The 23,818-nt window shown below is 38.4% G+C and overlaps 12 non-coding genes across 12 annotated transcripts; all 12 read right to left on the minus strand.

The window, feature by feature from the left end:
• Nucleotides 1-2,227: 2,227 nt before the first annotated feature.
• Nucleotides 2,228-2,300, minus strand: TRNAT-UGU (transfer RNA threonine (anticodon UGU)). Its single transcript has one exon. It is a non-coding gene; the product is annotated as a tRNA-Thr (tRNA).
• A 1,538-nt stretch (nucleotides 2,301-3,838) lies between these two features.
• TRNAT-UGU (transfer RNA threonine (anticodon UGU)) lies at nucleotides 3,839-3,911 on the minus strand. Its single transcript has one exon. It is a non-coding gene; the product is annotated as a tRNA-Thr (tRNA).
• Nucleotides 3,912-5,449: 1,538 nt separating this feature from the next.
• On the minus strand, nucleotides 5,450-5,522 carry TRNAT-UGU (transfer RNA threonine (anticodon UGU)). Its single transcript has one exon. It is a non-coding gene; the product is annotated as a tRNA-Thr (tRNA).
• A 1,538-nt stretch (nucleotides 5,523-7,060) lies between these two features.
• Nucleotides 7,061-7,133, minus strand: TRNAT-UGU (transfer RNA threonine (anticodon UGU)). Its single transcript has one exon. It is a non-coding gene; the product is annotated as a tRNA-Thr (tRNA).
• Nucleotides 7,134-8,671: 1,538 nt separating this feature from the next.
• TRNAT-UGU (transfer RNA threonine (anticodon UGU)) lies at nucleotides 8,672-8,744 on the minus strand. The gene has a single exon. It is a non-coding gene; the product is annotated as a tRNA-Thr (tRNA).
• A 1,538-nt stretch (nucleotides 8,745-10,282) lies between these two features.
• On the minus strand, nucleotides 10,283-10,355 carry TRNAT-UGU (transfer RNA threonine (anticodon UGU)). Its single transcript has one exon. It is a non-coding gene; the product is annotated as a tRNA-Thr (tRNA).
• A 3,150-nt stretch (nucleotides 10,356-13,505) lies between these two features.
• TRNAT-UGU (transfer RNA threonine (anticodon UGU)) lies at nucleotides 13,506-13,578 on the minus strand. The gene has a single exon. It is a non-coding gene; the product is annotated as a tRNA-Thr (tRNA).
• A 1,538-nt stretch (nucleotides 13,579-15,116) lies between these two features.
• On the minus strand, nucleotides 15,117-15,189 carry TRNAT-UGU (transfer RNA threonine (anticodon UGU)). The gene has a single exon. It is a non-coding gene; the product is annotated as a tRNA-Thr (tRNA).
• A 3,150-nt stretch (nucleotides 15,190-18,339) lies between these two features.
• TRNAT-UGU (transfer RNA threonine (anticodon UGU)) lies at nucleotides 18,340-18,412 on the minus strand. The gene has a single exon. It is a non-coding gene; the product is annotated as a tRNA-Thr (tRNA).
• Nucleotides 18,413-19,950: 1,538 nt separating this feature from the next.
• On the minus strand, nucleotides 19,951-20,023 carry TRNAT-UGU (transfer RNA threonine (anticodon UGU)). The gene has a single exon. It is a non-coding gene; the product is annotated as a tRNA-Thr (tRNA).
• Nucleotides 20,024-21,561: 1,538 nt separating this feature from the next.
• On the minus strand, nucleotides 21,562-21,634 carry TRNAT-UGU (transfer RNA threonine (anticodon UGU)). Its single transcript has one exon. It is a non-coding gene; the product is annotated as a tRNA-Thr (tRNA).
• Nucleotides 21,635-23,172: 1,538 nt separating this feature from the next.
• Nucleotides 23,173-23,245, minus strand: TRNAT-UGU (transfer RNA threonine (anticodon UGU)). The gene has a single exon. It is a non-coding gene; the product is annotated as a tRNA-Thr (tRNA).
• Nucleotides 23,246-23,818: the final 573 nt, after the last annotated feature.

Genomic DNA, 23,818 nt, shown 5'->3' on the forward strand with positions numbered 1-23,818 from the left:
CTGATAGTGTGCTCCAAGCATGTGCTAACCTGTGTTAAGGGAATCCTGCAAGTAAAGGTTTGAGTGAGTTGTGCACATGATCTAATGTGAATGGTGTGATCCATTTTGATTAATACAAAAGGTTTTATCTATATTTGTAATTCTGCCTGTAATGACAATCAGATCACTACTAAAAAGCGATTTCTACAGAGCAGAATAATAGGGCTAGGTGGAAAGAGTGAAAACTGCAAGATTTTAATTTCCCAAATCATTAAAATTATTTAAAAATGATGCGTGACATCAAACTTTGATTCAAGCAATAGGTATTGTTCTGATAACACATTCCATTCAAGGTATATCCCACCTGTGTAAAGTGGCATTCAAGGTCTCGCTCCCAGGGTAAGAGCATGCAGTCACAGTGACCTACATGGCGATGAAAATTTTCTGCAACCAGAAGAGAATTGGGTCATGTTAAGAGCTTAATTGTTGAAGTGAGATTAAAGGACTATAAAATCTCGACTTTTTGATTTTGGCATTCAGAGGGCTGTAAAGAGAAAGTGTTGAAAGATCCTTTCTCATAGGCAAAAACCACTTTCAGAAGGTTTGATGTTCACGATAGCCTTTACTAAGAAAATTTGGCCTCAGTGAGAATCGAACTCACGACCCCTGGTTTACAAGACAAGTTTTTCTGACCCCTGAGCTATGAAGCCTGCATTTTGAAAGAGTCCCACAATATTTTTGACCAATTCTATATTCCTTTTTCAAAAATCTTAGAATGTCATAAGTAGGAATGAACCCATGCTTCCTGAAAAGATCATGCGGCCATCCTCAAATACACAAGTCGAAAAAATTGCGAAACTCAAAGAAAGTTTGGTCGTGCTAAGAGTCCAATTCTTGGGATGAAATATAAAGCCTGGAGCAGTTTTTCATTCCCTGGTGCAGCACTGCTTTATATTAGTTGAGGATTTAATAGTCAGAGGGTTGAACAGAAAAAGTTTTGAAGGACTTTTTCCTTCCTTGATTCAAATTGCAGGTTTAAAAGCAAAGCGCTCACATCAGCCCAGTATGTGTGCATATCTTTTCTTTTAGTTATGTTCTGATAGAACCCTGTTGGAAAAAACCTAAGCAGATTTGAAAGCTGGTAGTAACATCAATTCACCATTAAAAAGCATCTTATGTACTAGAATATTTAGCTTCTTGAGAACAGCCACATTGGTTCTACTAACATGGTTCCAAAACAGCTCTTTTCACCATCAGCCTAGACTAAGATGTTAAGCCCCAGTTCTTAATGCCTCGGTAATCCTCGTGCTGCTTGGCACTACAATCCTTTTTCTTCATTCTTACCAGAAGGTCTTTTTATTCTGAAAATATTTTCATGTAGCAATTGCTAAAACATCCTGGGTAATATTTAAGCAAAACTGAGCTGCCAGAAGCGGTATTTGAACCCACAAGTCCAGGAGAGCATACAACCTGAACGTAGTCCCCCAGACCGCTCAACCATTCGGCAGCTTGCAGATTTTGGTGAGATACCAAAGATCATCGTAAGCATCAACAAAAAAGGTTTATCTTTTTTGACTAAGCAAGCAACTAAAAGCGCTTCAAAACAATAGACGGGAGAGAAGGCATTGTTCGTCTGATAGTGTGCTCCAAGCATGTGCTAACCTGTGTTAAGGGAATCCTGCAAGTAAAGGTTTGAGTGAGTTGTGCACATGATCTAATGTGAATGGTGTGATCCATTTTGATTAATACAAAAGGTTTTATCTATATTTGTAATTCTGCCTGTAATGACAATCAGATCACTACTAAAAAGCGATTTCTACAGAGCAGAATAATAGGGCTAGGTGGAAAGAGTGAAAACTGCAAGATTTTAATTTCCCAAATCATTAAAATTATTTAAAAATTATGCGTGACATCAAACTTTGATTCAAGCAATAGGTATTGTTCTGATAACACATTCCATTCAAGGTATATCCCACCTGTGTAAAGTGGCATTCAAGGTCTCGCTCCCAGGGTAAGAGCATGCAGTCACAGTGACCTACATGGCGATGAAAATTTTCTGCAACCAGAAGAGAATTGGGTCATGTTAAGAGCTTAATTGTTGAAGTGAGATTAAAGGACTATAAAATCTCGACTTTTTGATTTTGGCATTCAGAGGGCTGTAAAGAGAAAGTGTTGAAAGATCCTTTCTCATAGGCAAAAACCACTTTCAGAAGGTTTGATGTTCACGATAGCCTTTACTAAGAAAATTTGGCCTCAGTGAGAATCGAACTCACGACCCCTGGTTTACAAGACCAGTGCTCTAACCCCTGAGCTATGAAGCCTGCATTTTGAAAGAGTCCCACAATATTTTTGACCAATTCTATATTCCTTTTTCAAAAATCTTAGAATGTCATAAGTAGGAATGAACCCATGCTTCCTGAAAAGATCATGCGGCCATCCTCAAATACACAAGTCGAAAAAATTGCGAAACTCAAAGAAAGTTTGGTCGTGCTAAGAGTCCAATTCTTGGGATGAAATATAAAGCCTGGAGCAGTTTTTCATTCCCTGGTGCAGCACTGCTTTATATTAGTTGAGGATTTAATAGTCAGAGGGTTGAACAGAAAAAGTTTTGAAGGACTTTTTCCTTCCTTGATTCAAATTGCAGGTTTAAAAGCAAAGCGCTCACATCAGCCCAGTATGTGTGCATATCTTTTCTTTTAGTTATGTTCTGATAGAACCCTGTTGGAAAAAACCTAAGCAGATTTGAAAGCTGGTAGTAACATCAATTCACCATTAAAAAGCATCTTATGTACTAGAATATTTAGCTTCTTGAGAACAGCCACATTGGTTCTACTAACATGGTTCCAAAACAGCTCTTTTCACCATCAGCCTAGACTAAGATGTTAAGCCCCAGTTCTTAATGCCTCGGTAATCCTCGTGCTGCTTGGCACTACAATCCTTTTTCTTCATTCTTACCAGAAGGTCTTTTTATTCTGAAAATATTTTCATGTAGCAATTGCTAAAACATCCTGGGTAATATTTAAGCAAAACTGAGCTGCCAGAAGCGGTATTTGAACCCACAAGTCCAGGAGAGCATACAACCTGAACGTAGTCCCCCAGACCGCTCAACCATTCGGCAGCTTGCAGATTTTGGTGAGATACCAAAGATCATCGTAAGCATCAACAAAAAAGGTTTATCTTTTTTGACTAAGCAAGCAACTAAAAGCGCTTCAAAACAATAGACGGGAGAGAAGGCATTGTTCGTCTGATAGTGTGCTCCAAGCATGTGCTAACCTGTGTTAAGGGAATCCTGCAAGTAAAGGTTTGAGTGAGTTGTGCACATGATCTAATGTGAATGGTGTGATCCATTTTGATTAATACAAAAGGTTTTATCTATATTTGTAATTCTGCCTGTAATGACAATCAGATCACTACTAAAAAGCGATTTCTACAGAGCAGAATAATAGGGCTAGGTGGAAAGAGTGAAAACTGCAAGATTTTAATTTCCCAAATCATTAAAATTATTTAAAAATTATGCGTGACATCAAACTTTGATTCAAGCAATAGGTATTGTTCTGATAACACATTCCATTCAAGGTATATCCCACCTGTGTAAAGTGGCATTCAAGGTCTCGCTCCCAGGGTAAGAGCATGCAGTCACAGTGACCTACATGGCGATGAAAATTTTCTGCAACCAGAAGAGAATTGGGTCATGTTAAGAGCTTAATTGTTGAAGTGAGATTAAAGGACTATAAAATCTCGACTTTTTGATTTTGGCATTCAGAGGGCTGTAAAGAGAAAGTGTTGAAAGATCCTTTCTCATAGGCAAAAACCACTTTCAGAAGGTTTGATGTTCACGATAGCCTTTACTAAGAAAATTTGGCCTCAGTGAGAATCGAACTCACGACCCCTGGTTTACAAGACCAGTGCTCTAACCCCTGAGCTATGAAGCCTGCATTTTGAAAGAGTCCCACAATATTTTTGACCAATTCTATATTCCTTTTTCAAAAATCTTAGAATGTCATAAGTAGGAATGAACCCATGCTTCCTGAAAAGATCATGCGGCCATCCTCAAATACACAAGTCGAAAAAATTGCGAAACTCAAAGAAAGTTTGGTCGTGCTAAGAGTCCAATTCTTGGGATGAAATATAAAGCCTGGAGCAGTTTTTCATTCCCTGGTGCAGCACTGCTTTATATTAGTTGAGGATTTAATAGTCAGAGGGTTGAACAGAAAAAGTTTTGAAGGACTTTTTCCTTCCTTGATTCAAATTGCAGGTTTAAAAGCAAAGCGCTCACATCAGCCCAGTATGTGTGCATATCTTTTCTTTTAGTTATGTTCTGATAGAACCCTGTTGGAAAAAACCTAAGCAGATTTGAAAGCTGGTAGTAACATCAATTCACCATTAAAAAGCATCTTATGTACTAGAATATTTAGCTTCTTGAGAACAGCCACATTGGTTCTACTAACATGGTTCCAAAACAGCTCTTTTCACCATCAGCCTAGACTAAGATGTTAAGCCCCAGTTCTTAATGCCTCGGTAATCCTCGTGCTGCTTGGCACTACAATCCTTTTTCTTCATTCTTACCAGAAGGTCTTTTTATTCTGAAAATATTTTCATGTAGCAATTGCTAAAACATCCTGGGTAATATTTAAGCAAAACTGAGCTGCCAGAAGCGGTATTTGAACCCACAAGTCCAGGAGAGCATACAACCTGAACGTAGTCCCCCAGACCGCTCAACCATTCGGCAGCTTGCAGATTTTGGTGAGATACCAAAGATCATCGTAAGCATCAACAAAAAAGGTTTATCTTTTTTGACTAAGCAAGCAACTAAAAGCGCTTCAAAACAATAGACGGGAGAGAAGGCATTGTTCGTCTGATAGTGTGCTCCAAGCATGTGCTAACCTGTGTTAAGGGAATCCTGCAAGTAAAGGTTTGAGTGAGTTGTGCACATGATCTAATGTGAATGGTGTGATCCATTTTGATTAATACAAAAGGTTTTATCTATATTTGTAATTCTGCCTGTAATGACAATCAGATCACTACTAAAAAGCGATTTCTACAGAGCAGAATAATAGGGCTAGGTGGAAAGAGTGAAAACTGCAAGATTTTAATTTCCCAAATCATTAAAATTATTTAAAAATTATGCGTGACATCAAACTTTGATTCAAGCAATAGGTATTGTTCTGATAACACATTCCATTCAAGGTATATCCCACCTGTGTAAAGTGGCATTCAAGGTCTCGCTCCCAGGGTAAGAGCATGCAGTCACAGTGACCTACATGGCGATGAAAATTTTCTGCAACCAGAAGAGAATTGGGTCATGTTAAGAGCTTAATTGTTGAAGTGAGATTAAAGGACTATAAAATCTCGACTTTTTGATTTTGGCATTCAGAGGGCTGTAAAGAGAAAGTGTTGAAAGATCCTTTCTCATAGGCAAAAACCACTTTCAGAAGGTTTGATGTTCACGATAGCCTTTACTAAGAAAATTTGGCCTCAGTGAGAATCGAACTCACGACCCCTGGTTTACAAGACCAGTGCTCTAACCCCTGAGCTATGAAGCCTGCATTTTGAAAGAGTCCCACAATATTTTTGACCAATTCTATATTCCTTTTTCAAAAATCTTAGAATGTCATAAGTAGGAATGAACCCATGCTTCCTGAAAAGATCATGCGGCCATCCTCAAATACACAAGTCGAAAAAATTGCGAAACTCAAAGAAAGTTTGGTCGTGCTAAGAGTCCAATTCTTGGGATGAAATATAAAGCCTGGAGCAGTTTTTCATTCCCTGGTGCAGCACTGCTTTATATTAGTTGAGGATTTAATAGTCAGAGGGTTGAACAGAAAAAGTTTTGAAGGACTTTTTCCTTCCTTGATTCAAATTGCAGGTTTAAAAGCAAAGCGCTCACATCAGCCCAGTATGTGTGCATATCTTTTCTTTTAGTTATGTTCTGATAGAACCCTGTTGGAAAAAACCTAAGCAGATTTGAAAGCTGGTAGTAACATCAATTCACCATTAAAAAGCATCTTATGTACTAGAATATTTAGCTTCTTGAGAACAGCCACATTGGTTCTACTAACATGGTTCCAAAACAGCTCTTTTCACCATCAGCCTAGACTAAGATGTTAAGCCCCAGTTCTTAATGCCTCGGTAATCCTCGTGCTGCTTGGCACTACAATCCTTTTTCTTCATTCTTACCAGAAGGTCTTTTTATTCTGAAAATATTTTCATGTAGCAATTGCTAAAACATCCTGGGTAATATTTAAGCAAAACTGAGCTGCCAGAAGCGGTATTTGAACCCACAAGTCCAGGAGAGCATACAACCTGAACGTAGTCCCCCAGACCGCTCAACCATTCGGCAGCTTGCAGATTTTGGTGAGATACCAAAGATCATCGTAAGCATCAACAAAAAAGGTTTATCTTTTTTGACTAAGCAAGCAACTAAAAGCGCTTCAAAACAATAGACGGGAGAGAAGGCATTGTTCGTCTGATAGTGTGCTCCAAGCATGTGCTAACCTGTGTTAAGGGAATCCTGCAAGTAAAGGTTTGAGTGAGTTGTGCACATGATCTAATGTGAATGGTGTGATCCATTTTGATTAATACAAAAGGTTTTATCTATATTTGTAATTCTGCCTGTAATGACAATCAGATCACTACTAAAAAGCGATTTCTACAGAGCAGAATAATAGGGCTAGGTGGAAAGAGTGAAAACTGCAAGATTTTAATTTCCCAAATCATTAAAATTATTTAAAAATGATGCGTGACATCAAACTTTGATTCAAGCAATAGGTATTGTTCTGATAACACATTCCATTCAAGGTATATCCCACCTGTGTAAAGTGGCATTCAAGGTCTCGCTCCCAGGGTAAGAGCATGCAGTCACAGTGACCTACATGGCGATGAAAATTTTCTGCAACCAGAAGAGAATTGGGTCATGTTAAGAGCTTAATTGTTGAAGTGAGATTAAAGGACTATAAAATCTCGACTTTTTGATTTTGGCATTCAGAGGGCTGTAAAGAGAAAGTGTTGAAAGATCCTTTCTCATAGGCAAAAACCACTTTCAGAAGGTTTGATGTTCACGATAGCCTTTACTAAGAAAATTTGGCCTCAGTGAGAATCGAACTCACGACCCCTGGTTTACAAGACCAGTGCTCTAACCCCTGAGCTATGAAGCCTGCATTTTGAAAGAGTCCCACAATATTTTTGACCAATTCTATATTCCTTTTTCAAAAATCTTAGAATGTCATAAGTAGGAATGAACCCATGCTTCCTGAAAAGATCATGCGGCCATCCTCAAATACACAAGTCGAAAAAATTGCGAAACTCAAAGAAAGTTTGGTCGTGCTAAGAGTCCAATTCTTGGGATGAAATATAAAGCCTGGAGCAGTTTTTCATTCCCTGGTGCAGCACTGCTTTATATTAGTTGAGGATTTAATAGTCAGAGGGTTGAACAGAAAAAGTTTTGAAGGACTTTTTCCTTCCTTGATTCAAATTGCAGGTTTAAAAGCAAAGCGCTCACATCAGCCCAGTATGTGTGCATATCTTTTCTTTTAGTTATGTTCTGATAGAACCCTGTTGGAAAAAACCTAAGCAGATTTGAAAGCTGGTAGTAACATCAATTCACCATTAAAAAGCATCTTATGTACTAGAATATTTAGCTTCTTGAGAACAGCCACATTGGTTCTACTAACATGGTTCCAAAACAGCTCTTTTCACCATCAGCCTAGACTAAGATGTTAAGCCCCAGTTCTTAATGCCTCGGTAATCCTCGTGCTGCTTGGCACTACAATCCTTTTTCTTCATTCTTACCAGAAGGTCTTTTTATTCTGAAAATATTTTCATGTAGCAATTGCTAAAACATCCTGGGTAATATTTAAGCAAAACTGAGCTGCCAGAAGCGGTATTTGAACCCACAAGTCCAGGAGAGCATACAACCTGAACGTAGTCCCCCAGACCGCTCAACCATTCGGCAGCTTGCAGATTTTGGTGAGATACCAAAGATCATCGTAAGCATCAACAAAAAAGGTTTATCTTTTTTGACTAAGCAAGCAACTAAAAGCGCTTCAAAACAATAGACGGGAGAGAAGGCATTGTTCGTCTGATAGTGTGCTCCAAGCATGTGCTAACCTGTGTTAAGGGAATCCTGCAAGTAAAGGTTTGAGTGAGTTGTGCACATGATCTAATGTGAATGGTGTGATCCATTTTGATTAATACAAAAGGTTTTATCTATATTTGTAATTCTGCCTGTAATGACAATCAGATCACTACTAAAAAGCGATTTCTACAGAGCAGAATAATAGGGCTAGGTGGAAAGAGTGAAAACTGCAAGATTTTAATTTCCCAAATCATTAAAATTATTTAAAAATGATGCGTGACATCAAACTTTGATTCAAGCAATAGGTATTGTTCTGATAACACATTCCATTCAAGGTATATCCCACCTGTGTAAAGTGGCATTCAAGGTCTCGCTCCCAGGGTAAGAGCATGCAGTCACAGTGACCTACATGGCGATGAAAATTTTCTGCAACCAGAAGAGAATTGGGTCATGTTAAGAGCTTAATTGTTGAAGTGAGATTAAAGGACTATAAAATCTCGACTTTTTGATTTTGGCATTCAGAGGGCTGTAAAGAGAAAGTGTTGAAAGATCCTTTCTCATAGGCAAAAACCACTTTCAGAAGGTTTGATGTTCACGATAGCCTTTACTAAGAAAATTTGGCCTCAGTGAGAATCGAACTCACGACCCCTGGTTTACAAGACCAGTGCTCTAACCCCTGAGCTATGAAGCCTGCATTTTGAAAGAGTCCCACAATATTTTTGACCAATTCTATATTCCTTTTTCAAAAATCTTAGAATGTCATAAGTAGGAATGAACCCATGCTTCCTGAAAAGATCATGCGGCCATCCTCAAATACACAAGTCGAAAAAATTGCGAAACTCAAAGAAAGTTTGGTCGTGCTAAGAGTCCAATTCTTGGGATGAAATATAAAGCCTGGAGCAGTTTTTCATTCCCTGGTGCAGCACTGCTTTATATTAGTTGAGGATTTAATAGTCAGAGGGTTGAACAGAAAAAGTTTTGAAGGACTTTTTCCTTCCTTGATTCAAATTGCAGGTTTAAAAGCAAAGCGCTCACATCAGCCCAGTATGTGTGCATATCTTTTCTTTTAGTTATGTTCTGATAGAACCCTGTTGGAAAAAACCTAAGCAGATTTGAAAGCTGGTAGTAACATCAATTCACCATTAAAAAGCATCTTATGTACTAGAATATTTAGCTTCTTGAGAACAGCCACATTGGTTCTACTAACATGGTTCCAAAACAGCTCTTTTCACCATCAGCCTAGACTAAGATGTTAAGCCCCAGTTCTTAATGCCTCGGTAATCCTCGTGCTGCTTGGCACTACAATCCTTTTTCTTCATTCTTACCAGAAGGTCTTTTTATTCTGAAAATATTTTCATGTAGCAATTGCTAAAACATCCTGGGTAATATTTAAGCAAAACTGAGCTGCCAGAAGCGGTATTTGAACCCACAAGTCCAGGAGAGCATACAACCTGAACGTAGTCCCCCAGACCGCTCAACCATTCGGCAGCTTGCAGATTTTGGTGAGATACCAAAGATCATCGTAAGCATCAACAAAAAAGGTTTATCTTTTTTGACTAAGCAAGCAACTAAAAGCGCTTCAAAACAATAGACGGGAGAGAAGGCATTGTTCGTCTGATAGTGTGCTCCAAGCATGTGCTAACCTGTGTTAAGGGAATCCTGCAAGTAAAGGTTTGAGTGAGTTGTGCACATGATCTAATGTGAATGGTGTGATCCATTTTGATTAATACAAAAGGTTTTATCTATATTTGTAATTCTGCCTGTAATGACAATCAGATCACTACTAAAAAGCGATTTCTACAGAGCAGAATAATAGGGCTAGGTGGAAAGAGTGAAAACTGCAAGATTTTAATTTCCCAAATCATTAAAATTATTTAAAAATGATGCGTGACATCAAACTTTGATTCAAGCAATAGGTATTGTTCTGATAACACATTCCATTCAAGGTATATCCCACCTGTGTAAAGTGGCATTCAAGGTCTCGCTCCCAGGGTAAGAGCATGCAGTCACAGTGACCTACATGGCGATGAAAATTTTCTGCAACCAGAAGAGAATTGGGTCATGTTAAGAGCTTAATTGTTGAAGTGAGATTAAAGGACTATAAAATCTCGACTTTTTGATTTTGGCATTCAGAGGGCTGTAAAGAGAAAGTGTTGAAAGATCCTTTCTCATAGGCAAAAACCACTTTCAGAAGGTTTGATGTTCACGATAGCCTTTACTAAGAAAATTTGGCCTCAGTGAGAATCGAACTCACGACCCCTGGTTTACAAGACCAGTGCTCTAACCCCTGAGCTATGAAGCCTGCATTTTGAAAGAGTCCCACAATATTTTTGACCAATTCTATATTCCTTTTTCAAAAATCTTAGAATGTCATAAGTAGGAATGAACCCATGCTTCCTGAAAAGATCATGCGGCCATCCTCAAATACACAAGTCGAAAAAATTGCGAAACTCAAAGAAAGTTTGGTCGTGCTAAGAGTCCAATTCTTGGGATGAAATATAAAGCCTGGAGCAGTTTTTCATTCCCTGGTGCAGCACTGCTTTATATTAGTTGAGGATTTAATAGTCAGAGGGTTGAACAGAAAAAGTTTTGAAGGACTTTTTCCTTCCTTGATTCAAATTGCAGGTTTAAAAGCAAAGCGCTCACATCAGCCCAGTATGTGTGCATATCTTTTCTTTTAGTTATGTTCTGATAGAACCCTGTTGGAAAAAACCTAAGCAGATTTGAAAGCTGGTAGTAACATCAATTCACCATTAAAAAGCATCTTATGTACTAGAATATTTAGCTTCTTGAGAACAGCCACATTGGTTCTACTAACATGGTTCCAAAACAGCTCTTTTCACCATCAGCCTAGACTAAGATGTTAAGCCCCAGTTCTTAATGCCTCGGTAATCCTCGTGCTGCTTGGCACTACAATCCTTTTTCTTCATTCTTACCAGAAGGTCTTTTTATTCTGAAAATATTTTCATGTAGCAATTGCTAAAACATCCTGGGTAATATTTAAGCAAAACTGAGCTGCCAGAAGCGGTATTTGAACCCACAAGTCCAGGAGAGCATACAACCTGAACGTAGTCCCCCAGACCGCTCAACCATTCGGCAGCTTGCAGATTTTGGTGAGATACCAAAGATCATCGTAAGCATCAACAAAAAAGGTTTATCTTTTTTGACTAAGCAAGCAACTAAAAGCGCTTCAAAACAATAGACGGGAGAGAAGGCATTGTTCGTCTGATAGTGTGCTCCAAGCATGTGCTAACCTGTGTTAAGGGAATCCTGCAAGTAAAGGTTTGAGTGAGTTGTGCACATGATCTAATGTGAATGGTGTGATCCATTTTGATTAATACAAAAGGTTTTATCTATATTTGTAATTCTGCCTGTAATGACAATCAGATCACTACTAAAAAGCGATTTCTACAGAGCAGAATAATAGGGCTAGGTGGAAAGAGTGAAAACTGCAAGATTTTAATTTCCCAAATCATTAAAATTATTTAAAAATGATGCGTGACATCAAACTTTGATTCAAGCAATAGGTATTGTTCTGATAACACATTCCATTCAAGGTATATCCCACCTGTGTAAAGTGGCATTCAAGGTCTCGCTCCCAGGGTAAGAGCATGCAGTCACAGTGACCTACATGGCGATGAAAATTTTCTGCAACCAGAAGAGAATTGGGTCATGTTAAGAGCTTAATTGTTGAAGTGAGATTAAAGGACTATAAAATCTCGACTTTTTGATTTTGGCATTCAGAGGGCTGTAAAGAGAAAGTGTTGAAAGATCCTTTCTCATAGGCAAAAACCACTTTCAGAAGGTTTGATGTTCACGATAGCCTTTACTAAGAAAATTTGGCCTCAGTGAGAATCGAACTCACGACCCCTGGTTTACAAGACAAGTTTTTCTGACCCCTGAGCTATGAAGCCTGCATTTTGAAAGAGTCCCACAATATTTTTGACCAATTCTATATTCCTTTTTCAAAAATCTTAGAATGTCATAAGTAGGAATGAACCCATGCTTCCTGAAAAGATCATGCGGCCATCCTCAAATACACAAGTCGAAAAAATTGCGAAACTCAAAGAAAGTTTGGTCGTGCTAAGAGTCCAATTCTTGGGATGAAATATAAAGCCTGGAGCAGTTTTTCATTCCCTGGTGCAGCACTGCTTTATATTAGTTGAGGATTTAATAGTCAGAGGGTTGAACAGAAAAAGTTTTGAAGGACTTTTTCCTTCCTTGATTCAAATTGCAGGTTTAAAAGCAAAGCGCTCACATCAGCCCAGTATGTGTGCATATCTTTTCTTTTAGTTATGTTCTGATAGAACCCTGTTGGAAAAAACCTAAGCAGATTTGAAAGCTGGTAGTAACATCAATTCACCATTAAAAAGCATCTTATGTACTAGAATATTTAGCTTCTTGAGAACAGCCACATTGGTTCTACTAACATGGTTCCAAAACAGCTCTTTTCACCATCAGCCTAGACTAAGATGTTAAGCCCCAGTTCTTAATGCCTCGGTAATCCTCGTGCTGCTTGGCACTACAATCCTTTTTCTTCATTCTTACCAGAAGGTCTTTTTATTCTGAAAATATTTTCATGTAGCAATTGCTAAAACATCCTGGGTAATATTTAAGCAAAACTGAGCTGCCAGAAGCGGTATTTGAACCCACAAGTCCAGGAGAGCATACAACCTGAACGTAGTCCCCCAGACCGCTCAACCATTCGGCAGCTTGCAGATTTTGGTGAGATACCAAAGATCATCGTAAGCATCAACAAAAAAGGTTTATCTTTTTTGACTAAGCAAGCAACTAAAAGCGCTTCAAAACAATAGACGGGAGAGAAGGCATTGTTCGTCTGATAGTGTGCTCCAAGCATGTGCTAACCTGTGTTAAGGGAATCCTGCAAGTAAAGGTTTGAGTGAGTTGTGCACATGATCTAATGTGAATGGTGTGATCCATTTTGATTAATACAAAAGGTTTTATCTATATTTGTAATTCTGCCTGTAATGACAATCAGATCACTACTAAAAAGCGATTTCTACAGAGCAGAATAATAGGGCTAGGTGGAAAGAGTGAAAACTGCAAGATTTTAATTTCCCAAATCATTAAAATTATTTAAAAATGATGCGTGACATCAAACTTTGATTCAAGCAATAGGTATTGTTCTGATAACACATTCCATTCAAGGTATATCCCACCTGTGTAAAGTGGCATTCAAGGTCTCGCTCCCAGGGTAAGAGCATGCAGTCACAGTGACCTACATGGCGATGAAAATTTTCTGCAACCAGAAGAGAATTGGGTCATGTTAAGAGCTTAATTGTTGAAGTGAGATTAAAGGACTATAAAATCTCGACTTTTTGATTTTGGCATTCAGAGGGCTGTAAAGAGAAAGTGTTGAAAGATCCTTTCTCATAGGCAAAAACCACTTTCAGAAGGTTTGATGTTCACGATAGCCTTTACTAAGAAAATTTGGCCTCAGTGAGAATCGAACTCACGACCCCTGGTTTACAAGACCAGTGCTCTAACCCCTGAGCTATGAAGCCTGCATTTTGAAAGAGTCCCACAATATTTTTGACCAATTCTATATTCCTTTTTCAAAAATCTTAGAATGTCATAAGTAGGAATGAACCCATGCTTCCTGAAAAGATCATGCGGCCATCCTCAAATACACAAGTCGAAAAAATTGCGAAACTCAAAGAAAGTTTGGTCGTGCTAAGAGTCCAATTCTTGGGATGAAATATAAAGCCTGGAGCAGTTTTTCATTCCCTGGTGCAGCACTGCTTTATATTAGTTGAGGATTTAATAGTCAGAGGGTTGAACAGAAAAAGTTTTGAAGGACTTTTTCCTTCCTTGATTCAAATTGCAGGTTTAAAAGCAAAGCGCTCACATCAGCCCAGTATGTGTGCATATCTTTTCTTTTAGTTATGTTCTGATAGAACCCTGTTGGAAAAAACCTAAGCAGATTTGAAAGCTGGTAGTAACATCAATTCACCATTAAAAAGCATCTTATGTACTAGAATATTTAGCTTCTTGAGAACAGCCACATTGGTTCTACTAACATGGTTCCAAAACAGCTCTTTTCACCATCAGCCTAGACTAAGATGTTAAGCCCCAGTTCTTAATGCCTCGGTAATCCTCGTGCTGCTTGGCACTACAATCCTTTTTCTTCATTCTTACCAGAAGGTCTTTTTATTCTGAAAATATTTTCATGTAGCAATTGCTAAAACATCCTGGGTAATATTTAAGCAAAACTGAGCTGCCAGAAGCGGTATTTGAACCCACAAGTCCAGGAGAGCATACAACCTGAACGTAGTCCCCCAGACCGCTCAACCATTCGGCAGCTTGCAGATTTTGGTGAGATACCAAAGATCATCGTAAGCATCAACAAAAAAGGTTTATCTTTTTTGACTAAGCAAGCAACTAAAAGCGCTTCAAAACAATAGACGGGAGAGAAGGCATTGTTCGTCTGATAGTGTGCTCCAAGCATGTGCTAACCTGTGTTAAGGGAATCCTGCAAGTAAAGGTTTGAGTGAGTTGTGCACATGATCTAATGTGAATGGTGTGATCCATTTTGATTAATACAAAAGGTTTTATCTATATTTGTAATTCTGCCTGTAATGACAATCAGATCACTACTAAAAAGCGATTTCTACAGAGCAGAATAATAGGGCTAGGTGGAAAGAGTGAAAACTGCAAGATTTTAATTTCCCAAATCATTAAAATTATTTAAAAATTATGCGTGACATCAAACTTTGATTCAAGCAATAGGTATTGTTCTGATAACACATTCCATTCAAGGTATATCCCACCTGTGTAAAGTGGCATTCAAGGTCTCGCTCCCAGGGTAAGAGCATGCAGTCACAGTGACCTACATGGCGATGAAAATTTTCTGCAACCAGAAGAGAATTGGGTCATGTTAAGAGCTTAATTGTTGAAGTGAGATTAAAGGACTATAAAATCTCGACTTTTTGATTTTGGCATTCAGAGGGCTGTAAAGAGAAAGTGTTGAAAGATCCTTTCTCATAGGCAAAAACCACTTTCAGAAGGTTTGATGTTCACGATAGCCTTTACTAAGAAAATTTGGCCTCAGTGAGAATCGAACTCACGACCCCTGGTTTACAAGACCAGTGCTCTAACCCCTGAGCTATGAAGCCTGCATTTTGAAAGAGTCCCACAATATTTTTGACCAATTCTATATTCCTTTTTCAAAAATCTTAGAATGTCATAAGTAGGAATGAACCCATGCTTCCTGAAAAGATCATGCGGCCATCCTCAAATACACAAGTCGAAAAAATTGCGAAACTCAAAGAAAGTTTGGTCGTGCTAAGAGTCCAATTCTTGGGATGAAATATAAAGCCTGGAGCAGTTTTTCATTCCCTGGTGCAGCACTGCTTTATATTAGTTGAGGATTTAATAGTCAGAGGGTTGAACAGAAAAAGTTTTGAAGGACTTTTTCCTTCCTTGATTCAAATTGCAGGTTTAAAAGCAAAGCGCTCACATCAGCCCAGTATGTGTGCATATCTTTTCTTTTAGTTATGTTCTGATAGAACCCTGTTGGAAAAAACCTAAGCAGATTTGAAAGCTGGTAGTAACATCAATTCACCATTAAAAAGCATCTTATGTACTAGAATATTTAGCTTCTTGAGAACAGCCACATTGGTTCTACTAACATGGTTCCAAAACAGCTCTTTTCACCATCAGCCTAGACTAAGATGTTAAGCCCCAGTTCTTAATGCCTCGGTAATCCTCGTGCTGCTTGGCACTACAATCCTTTTTCTTCATTCTTACCAGAAGGTCTTTTTATTCTGAAAATATTTTCATGTAGCAATTGCTAAAACATCCTGGGTAATATTTAAGCAAAACTGAGCTGCCAGAAGCGGTATTTGAACCCACAAGTCCAGGAGAGCATACAACCTGAACGTAGTCCCCCAGACCGCTCAACCATTCGGCAGCTTGCAGATTTTGGTGAGATACCAAAGATCATCGTAAGCATCAACAAAAAAGGTTTATCTTTTTTGACTAAGCAAGCAACTAAAAGCGCTTCAAAACAATAGACGGGAGAGAAGGCATTGTTCGTCTGATAGTGTGCTCCAAGCATGTGCTAACCTGTGTTAAGGGAATCCTGCAAGTAAAGGTTTGAGTGAGTTGTGCACATGATCTAATGTGAATGGTGTGATCCATTTTGATTAATACAAAAGGTTTTATCTATATTTGTAATTCTGCCTGTAATGACAATCAGATCACTACTAAAAAGCGATTTCTACAGAGCAGAATAATAGGGCTAGGTGGAAAGAGTGAAAACTGCAAGATTTTAATTTCCCAAATCATTAAAATTATTTAAAAATTATGCGTGACATCAAACTTTGATTCAAGCAATAGGTATTGTTCTGATAACACATTCCATTCAAGGTATATCCCACCTGTGTAAAGTGGCATTCAAGGTCTCGCTCCCAGGGTAAGAGCATGCAGTCACAGTGACCTACATGGCGATGAAAATTTTCTGCAACCAGAAGAGAATTGGGTCATGTTAAGAGCTTAATTGTTGAAGTGAGATTAAAGGACTATAAAATCTCGACTTTTTGATTTTGGCATTCAGAGGGCTGTAAAGAGAAAGTGTTGAAAGATCCTTTCTCATAGGCAAAAACCACTTTCAGAAGGTTTGATGTTCACGATAGCCTTTACTAAGAAAATTTGGCCTCAGTGAGAATCGAACTCACGACCCCTGGTTTACAAGACAAGTTTTTCTGACCCCTGAGCTATGAAGCCTGCATTTTGAAAGAGTCCCACAATATTTTTGACCAATTCTATATTCCTTTTTCAAAAATCTTAGAATGTCATAAGTAGGAATGAACCCATGCTTCCTGAAAAGATCATGCGGCCATCCTCAAATACACAAGTCGAAAAAATTGCGAAACTCAAAGAAAGTTTGGTCGTGCTAAGAGTCCAATTCTTGGGATGAAATATAAAGCCTGGAGCAGTTTTTCATTCCCTGGTGCAGCACTGCTTTATATTAGTTGAGGATTTAATAGTCAGAGGGTTGAACAGAAAAAGTTTTGAAGGACTTTTTCCTTCCTTGATTCAAATTGCAGGTTTAAAAGCAAAGCGCTCACATCAGCCCAGTATGTGTGCATATCTTTTCTTTTAGTTATGTTCTGATAGAACCCTGTTGGAAAAAACCTAAGCAGATTTGAAAGCTGGTAGTAACATCAATTCACCATTAAAAAGCATCTTATGTACTAGAATATTTAGCTTCTTGAGAACAGCCACATTGGTTCTACTAACATGGTTCCAAAACAGCTCTTTTCACCATCAGCCTAGACTAAGATGTTAAGCCCCAGTTCTTAATGCCTCGGTAATCCTCGTGCTGCTTGGCACTACAATCCTTTTTCTTCATTCTTACCAGAAGGTCTTTTTATTCTGAAAATATTTTCATGTAGCAATTGCTAAAACATCCTGGGTAATATTTAAGCAAAACTGAGCTGCCAGAAGCGGTATTTGAACCCACAAGTCCAGGAGAGCATACAACCTGAACGTAGTCCCCCAGACCGCTCAACCATTCGGCAGCTTGCAGATTTTGGTGAGATACCAAAGATCATCGTAAGCATCAACAAAAAAGGTTTATCTTTTTTGACTAAGCAAGCAACTAAAAGCGCTTCAAAACAATAGACGGGAGAGAAGGCATTGTTCGTCTGATAGTGTGCTCCAAGCATGTGCTAACCTGTGTTAAGGGAATCCTGCAAGTAAAGGTTTGAGTGAGTTGTGCACATGATCTAATGTGAATGGTGTGATCCATTTTGATTAATACAAAAGGTTTTATCTATATTTGTAATTCTGCCTGTAATGACAATCAGATCACTACTAAAAAGCGATTTCTACAGAGCAGAATAATAGGGCTAGGTGGAAAGAGTGAAAACTGCAAGATTTTAATTTCCCAAATCATTAAAATTATTTAAAAATGATGCGTGACATCAAACTTTGATTCAAGCAATAGGTATTGTTCTGATAACACATTCCATTCAAGGTATATCCCACCTGTGTAAAGTGGCATTCAAGGTCTCGCTCCCAGGGTAAGAGCATGCAGTCACAGTGACCTACATGGCGATGAAAATTTTCTGCAACCAGAAGAGAATTGGGTCATGTTAAGAGCTTAATTGTTGAAGTGAGATTAAAGGACTATAAAATCTCGACTTTTTGATTTTGGCATTCAGAGGGCTGTAAAGAGAAAGTGTTGAAAGATCCTTTCTCATAGGCAAAAACCACTTTCAGAAGGTTTGATGTTCACGATAGCCTTTACTAAGAAAATTTGGCCTCAGTGAGAATCGAACTCACGACCCCTGGTTTACAAGACCAGTGCTCTAACCCCTGAGCTATGAAGCCTGCATTTTGAAAGAGTCCCACAATATTTTTGACCAATTCTATATTCCTTTTTCAAAAATCTTAGAATGTCATAAGTAGGAATGAACCCATGCTTCCTGAAAAGATCATGCGGCCATCCTCAAATACACAAGTCGAAAAAATTGCGAAACTCAAAGAAAGTTTGGTCGTGCTAAGAGTCCAATTCTTGGGATGAAATATAAAGCCTGGAGCAGTTTTTCATTCCCTGGTGCAGCACTGCTTTATATTAGTTGAGGATTTAATAGTCAGAGGGTTGAACAGAAAAAGTTTTGAAGGACTTTTTCCTTCCTTGATTCAAATTGCAGGTTTAAAAGCAAAGCGCTCACATCAGCCCAGTATGTGTGCATATCTTTTCTTTTAGTTATGTTCTGATAGAACCCTGTTGGAAAAAACCTAAGCAGATTTGAAAGCTGGTAGTAACATCAATTCACCATTAAAAAGCATCTTATGTACTAGAATATTTAGCTTCTTGAGAACAGCCACATTGGTTCTACTAACATGGTTCCAAAACAGCTCTTTTCACCATCAGCCTAGACTAAGATGTTAAGCCCCAGTTCTTAATGCCTCGGTAATCCTCGTGCTGCTTGGCACTACAATCCTTTTTCTTCATTCTTACCAGAAGGTCTTTTTATTCTGAAAATATTTTCATGTAGCAATTGCTAAAACATCCTGGGTAATATTTAAGCAAAACTGAGCTGCCAGAAGCGGTATTTGAACCCACAAGTCCAGGAGAGCATACAACCTGAACATAGTCCCCCAGACCGCTCAACCATTCGGCAGCTTGCAGATTTTGGTGAGATACCAAAGATCATCGTAAGCATCAACAAAAAAGGTTTATCTTTTTTGACTAAGCAAGCAACTAAAAGCGCTTCAAAACAATAGACGGGAGAGAAGGCATTGTTCGTCTGATAGTGTGCTCCAAGCATGTGCTAACCTGTGTTAAGGGAATCCTGCAAGTAAAGGTTTGAGTGAGTTGTGCACATGATGTAATGTGAATGGTGTGATCCATTTTGATTAATACAAAAGGTTTTATCTATATTTGTAATTCTGCCTGTAATGACAATCAGATCACTACTAAAAAGCGATTTCTACAGAGCAGAATAATAGGGCTAGGTGGAAAGAGTGAAAACTGCAAGATTTTAATTTCCCAAATCATTAAAATTATTTAAAAATGATGCGTGACATCAAACTTTGATTCAAGCAATAGGTATTGTTCTGATAACACATTCCATTCAAGATATATCCCACCTGTGTAAAGTGGCATTCAAGGTCTCGCTCCCAGGGTAAGAGCATGCAGTCACAGTGACCTACATGGCGATGAAAATTTTCTGCAACCAGAAGAGAATTGGGTCATGTTAAGAGCTTAATTGTTGAAGTGAGATTAAAGGACTATAAAATCTCGACTTTTTGATTTTGGCATTCAGAGGGCTGTAAAGAGAAAGTGTTGAAAGATCCTTTCTCATAGGCAAAAACCACTTTCAGAAGGTTTGATGTTCACGATAGCCTTTACTAAGAAAATTTGGCCTCAGTGAGAATCGAACTCACGACCCCTGGTTTACAAGACCAGTGCTCTAACCCCTGAGCTATGAAGCCTGCATTTTGAAAGAGTCCCACAATATTTTTGACCAATTCTATATTCCTTTTTCAAAAATCTTAGAATGTCATAAGTAGGAATGAACCCATGCTTCCTGAAAAGATCATGCGGCCATCCTCAAATACACAAGTCGAAAAAATTGCGAAACTCAAAGAAAGTTTGGTCGTGCTAAGAGTCCAATTCTTGGGATGAAATATAAAGCCTGGAGCAGTTTTTCATTCCCTGGTGCAGCACTGCTTTATATTAGTTGAGGATTTAATAGTCAGAGGGTTGAACAGAAAAAGTTTTGAAGGACTTTTTCCTTCCTTGATTCAAATTGCAGGTTTAAAAGCAAAGCGCTCACATCAGCCCAGTATGTGTGCATATCTTTTCTTTTAGTTATGTTCTGATAGAACCCTGTTGGAAAAAACCTAAGCAGATTTGAAAGCTGGTAGTAACATCAATTCACCATTAAAAAGCATCTTATGTACTAGAATATTTAGCTTCTTGAGAACAGCCACATTGGTTCTACTAACATGGTTCCAAAACAGCTCTTTTCACCATCAGCCTAGACTAAGATGTTAAGCCCCAGTTCTTAATGCCTCGGTAATCCTCGTGCTGCTTGGCACTACAATCCTTTTTCTTCATTCTTACCAGAAGGTCTTTTTATTCTGAAAATATTTTCATGTAGCAATTGCTAAAACATCCTGGGTAATATTTAAGCAAAACTGAGCTGCCAGAAGCGGTATTTGAACCCACAAGTCCAGGAGAGCATACAACCTGAACGTAGTCCCCCAGACCGCTCAACCATTCGGCAGCTTGCAGATTTTGGTGAGATACCAAAGATCATCGTAAGCATCAACAAAAAAGGTTTATCTTTTTTGACTAAGCAAGCAACTAAAAGCGCTTCAAAACAATAGACGGGAGAGAAGGCATTGTTCGTCTGATAGTGTGCTCCAAGCATGTGCTAACCTGTGTTAAGGGAATCCTGCAAGTAAAGGTTTGAGTGAGTTGTGCACATGATCTAATGTGAATGGTGTGATCCATTTTGATTAATACAAAAGGTTTTATCTATATTTGTAATTCTGCCTGTAATGACAATCAGATCACTACTAAAAAGCGATTTCTACAGAGCAGAATAATAGGGCTAGGTGGAAAGAGTGAAAACTGCAAGATTTTAATTTCCCAAATCATTAAAATTATTTAAAAATGATGCGTGACATCAAACTTTGATTCAAGCAATAGGTATTGTTCTGATAACACATTCCATTCAAGGTATATCCCACCTGTGTAAAGTGGCATTCAAGGTCTCGCTCCCAGGGTAAGAGCATGCAGTCACAGTGACCTACATGGCGATGAAAATTTTCTGCAACCAGAAGAGAATTGGGTCATGTTAAGAGCTTAATTGTTGAAGTGAGATTAAAGGACTATAAAATCTCGACTTTTTGATTTTGGCATTCAGAGGGCTGTAAAGAGAAAGTGTTGAAAGATGCTTTCTCATAGGCAAAAACCACTTTCAGAAGGTTTGATGTTCACGATAGCCTTTACTAAGAAAATTTGGCCTCAGTGAGAATCGAACTCACGACCCCTGGTTTACAAGACCAGTGCTCTAACCCCTGAGCTATGAAGCCTGCATTTTGAAACAGTCCCACAATATTTTTGACCAATTCTATATTCCTTTTTCAAAAATCTTAGAATGTCATAAGTAGGAATGAACCCATGCTTCCTGAAAAGATCATGCGGCCATCCTCAAATACACAAGTCGAAAAAATTGCGAAACTCAAAGAAAGTTTGGTCGTGCTAAGAGTCCAATTCTTGGGATGAAATATAAAGCCTGGAGCAGTTTTTCATTCCCTGGTGCAGCACTGCTTTATATTAGTTGAGGATTTAATAGTCAGAGGGTTGAACAGAAAAAGTTTTGAAGGACTTTTTCCTTCCTTGATTCAAATTGCAGGTTTAAAAGCAAAGCGCTCACATCAGCCCAGTATGTGTGCATATCTTTTCTTTTAGTTATGTTCTGATAGAACCCTGTTGGAAAAAACCTAAGCAGATTTGAAAGCTGGTAGTAACATCAATTCACCATTAAAAAGCATCTTATGTACTAGAATATTTAGCTTCTTGAGAACAGCCACATTGGTTCTACTAACATGGTTCCAAAACAGCTCTTTTCACCATCAGCCTAGACTAAGATGTTAAGCCCCAGTTCTTAATGCCTCGGTAATCCTCGTGCTGCTTGGCACTACAATCCTTTTTCTTCATTCTTACCAGAAGGTCTTTTTATTCTGAAAATATTTTCATGTAGCAATTGCTAAAACATCCTGGGTAATATTTAAGCAAAACTGAGCTGCCAGAAGCGGTATTTGAACCCACAAGTCCAGGAGAGCATACAACCTGAACGTAGTCCCCCAGACCGCTCAACCATTCGGCAGCTTGCAGATTTTGGTGAGATACCAAAGATCATCGTAAGCATCAACAAAAAAGGTTTATCTTTTTTGACTAAGCAAGCAACTAAAAGCGCTTCAAAACAATAGACGGGAGAGAAGGCATTGTTCGTCTGATAGTGTGCTCCAAGCATGTGCTAACCTGTGTTAAGGGAATCCTGCAAGTAAAGGTTTGAGTGAGTTGTGCACATGATCTAATGTGAATGGTGTGATCCATTTTGATTAATACAAAAGGTTTTATCTATATTTGTAATTCTGCCTGTAATGACAATCAGATCACTACTAAAAAGCGATTTCTACAGAGCAGAATAATAGGGCTAGGTGGAAAGAGTGAAAACTGCAAGATTTTAATTTCCCAAATCATTAAAATTATTTAAAAATGATGCGTGACATCAAACTTTGATTCAAGCAATAGGTATTGTTCTGATAACACATTCCATTCAAGGTATATCCCACCTGTGTAAAGTGGCATTCAAGGTCTCGCTCCCAGGGTAAGAGCATGCAGTCACAGTGACCTACATGGCGATGAAAATTTTCTGCAACCAGAAGAGAATTGGGTCATGTTAAGAGCTTAATTGTTGAAGTGAGATTAAAGGACTATAAAATCTCGACTTTTTGATTTTGGCATTCAGAGGGCTGTAAAGAGAAAGTGTTGAAAGATCCTTTCTCATAGGCAAAAACCACTTTCAGAAGGTTTGATGTTCACGATAGCCTTTACTAAGAAAATTTGGCCTCAGTGAGAATCGAACTCACGACCTCTGGTTTACAAGACCAGTGCTCTAACCCCTGAGCTATGAAGCCTGCATTTTGAAAGAGTCCCACAATATTTTTGACCAATTCTATATTCCTTTTTCAAAAATCTTAGAATGTCATAAGTAGGAATGAACCCATGCTTCCTGAAAAGATCATGCGGCCATCCTCAAATACACAAGTCGAAAAAATTGCGAAACTCAAAGAAAGTTTGGTCGTGCTAAGAGTCCAATTCTTGGGATGAAATATAAAGCCTGGAGCAGTTTTTCATTCCCTGGTGCAGCACTGCTTTATATTAGTTGAGGATTTAATAGTCAGAGGGTTGAACAGAAAAAGTTTTGAAGGACTTTTTCCTTCCTTGATTCAAATTGCAGGTTTAAAAGCAAAGCGCTCACATCAGCCCAGTATGTGTGCATATCTTTTCTTTTAGTTATGTTCTGATAGAACCCTGTTGGAAAAAACCTAAGCAGATTTGAAAGCTGGTAGTAACATCAATTCACCATTAAAAAGCATCTTATGTACTAGAATATTTAGCTTCTTGAGAACAGCCACATTGGTTCTACTAACATGGTTCCAAAACAGCTCTTTTCACCATCAGCCTAGACTAAGATGTTAAGCCCCAGT

This window comes from Eleutherodactylus coqui, chromosome 7, assembly GCF_035609145.1.
Source record: "Eleutherodactylus coqui strain aEleCoq1 chromosome 7, aEleCoq1.hap1, whole genome shotgun sequence".
NCBI classification, from domain to species: domain Eukaryota; kingdom Metazoa; phylum Chordata; class Amphibia; order Anura; family Eleutherodactylidae; genus Eleutherodactylus; species Eleutherodactylus coqui.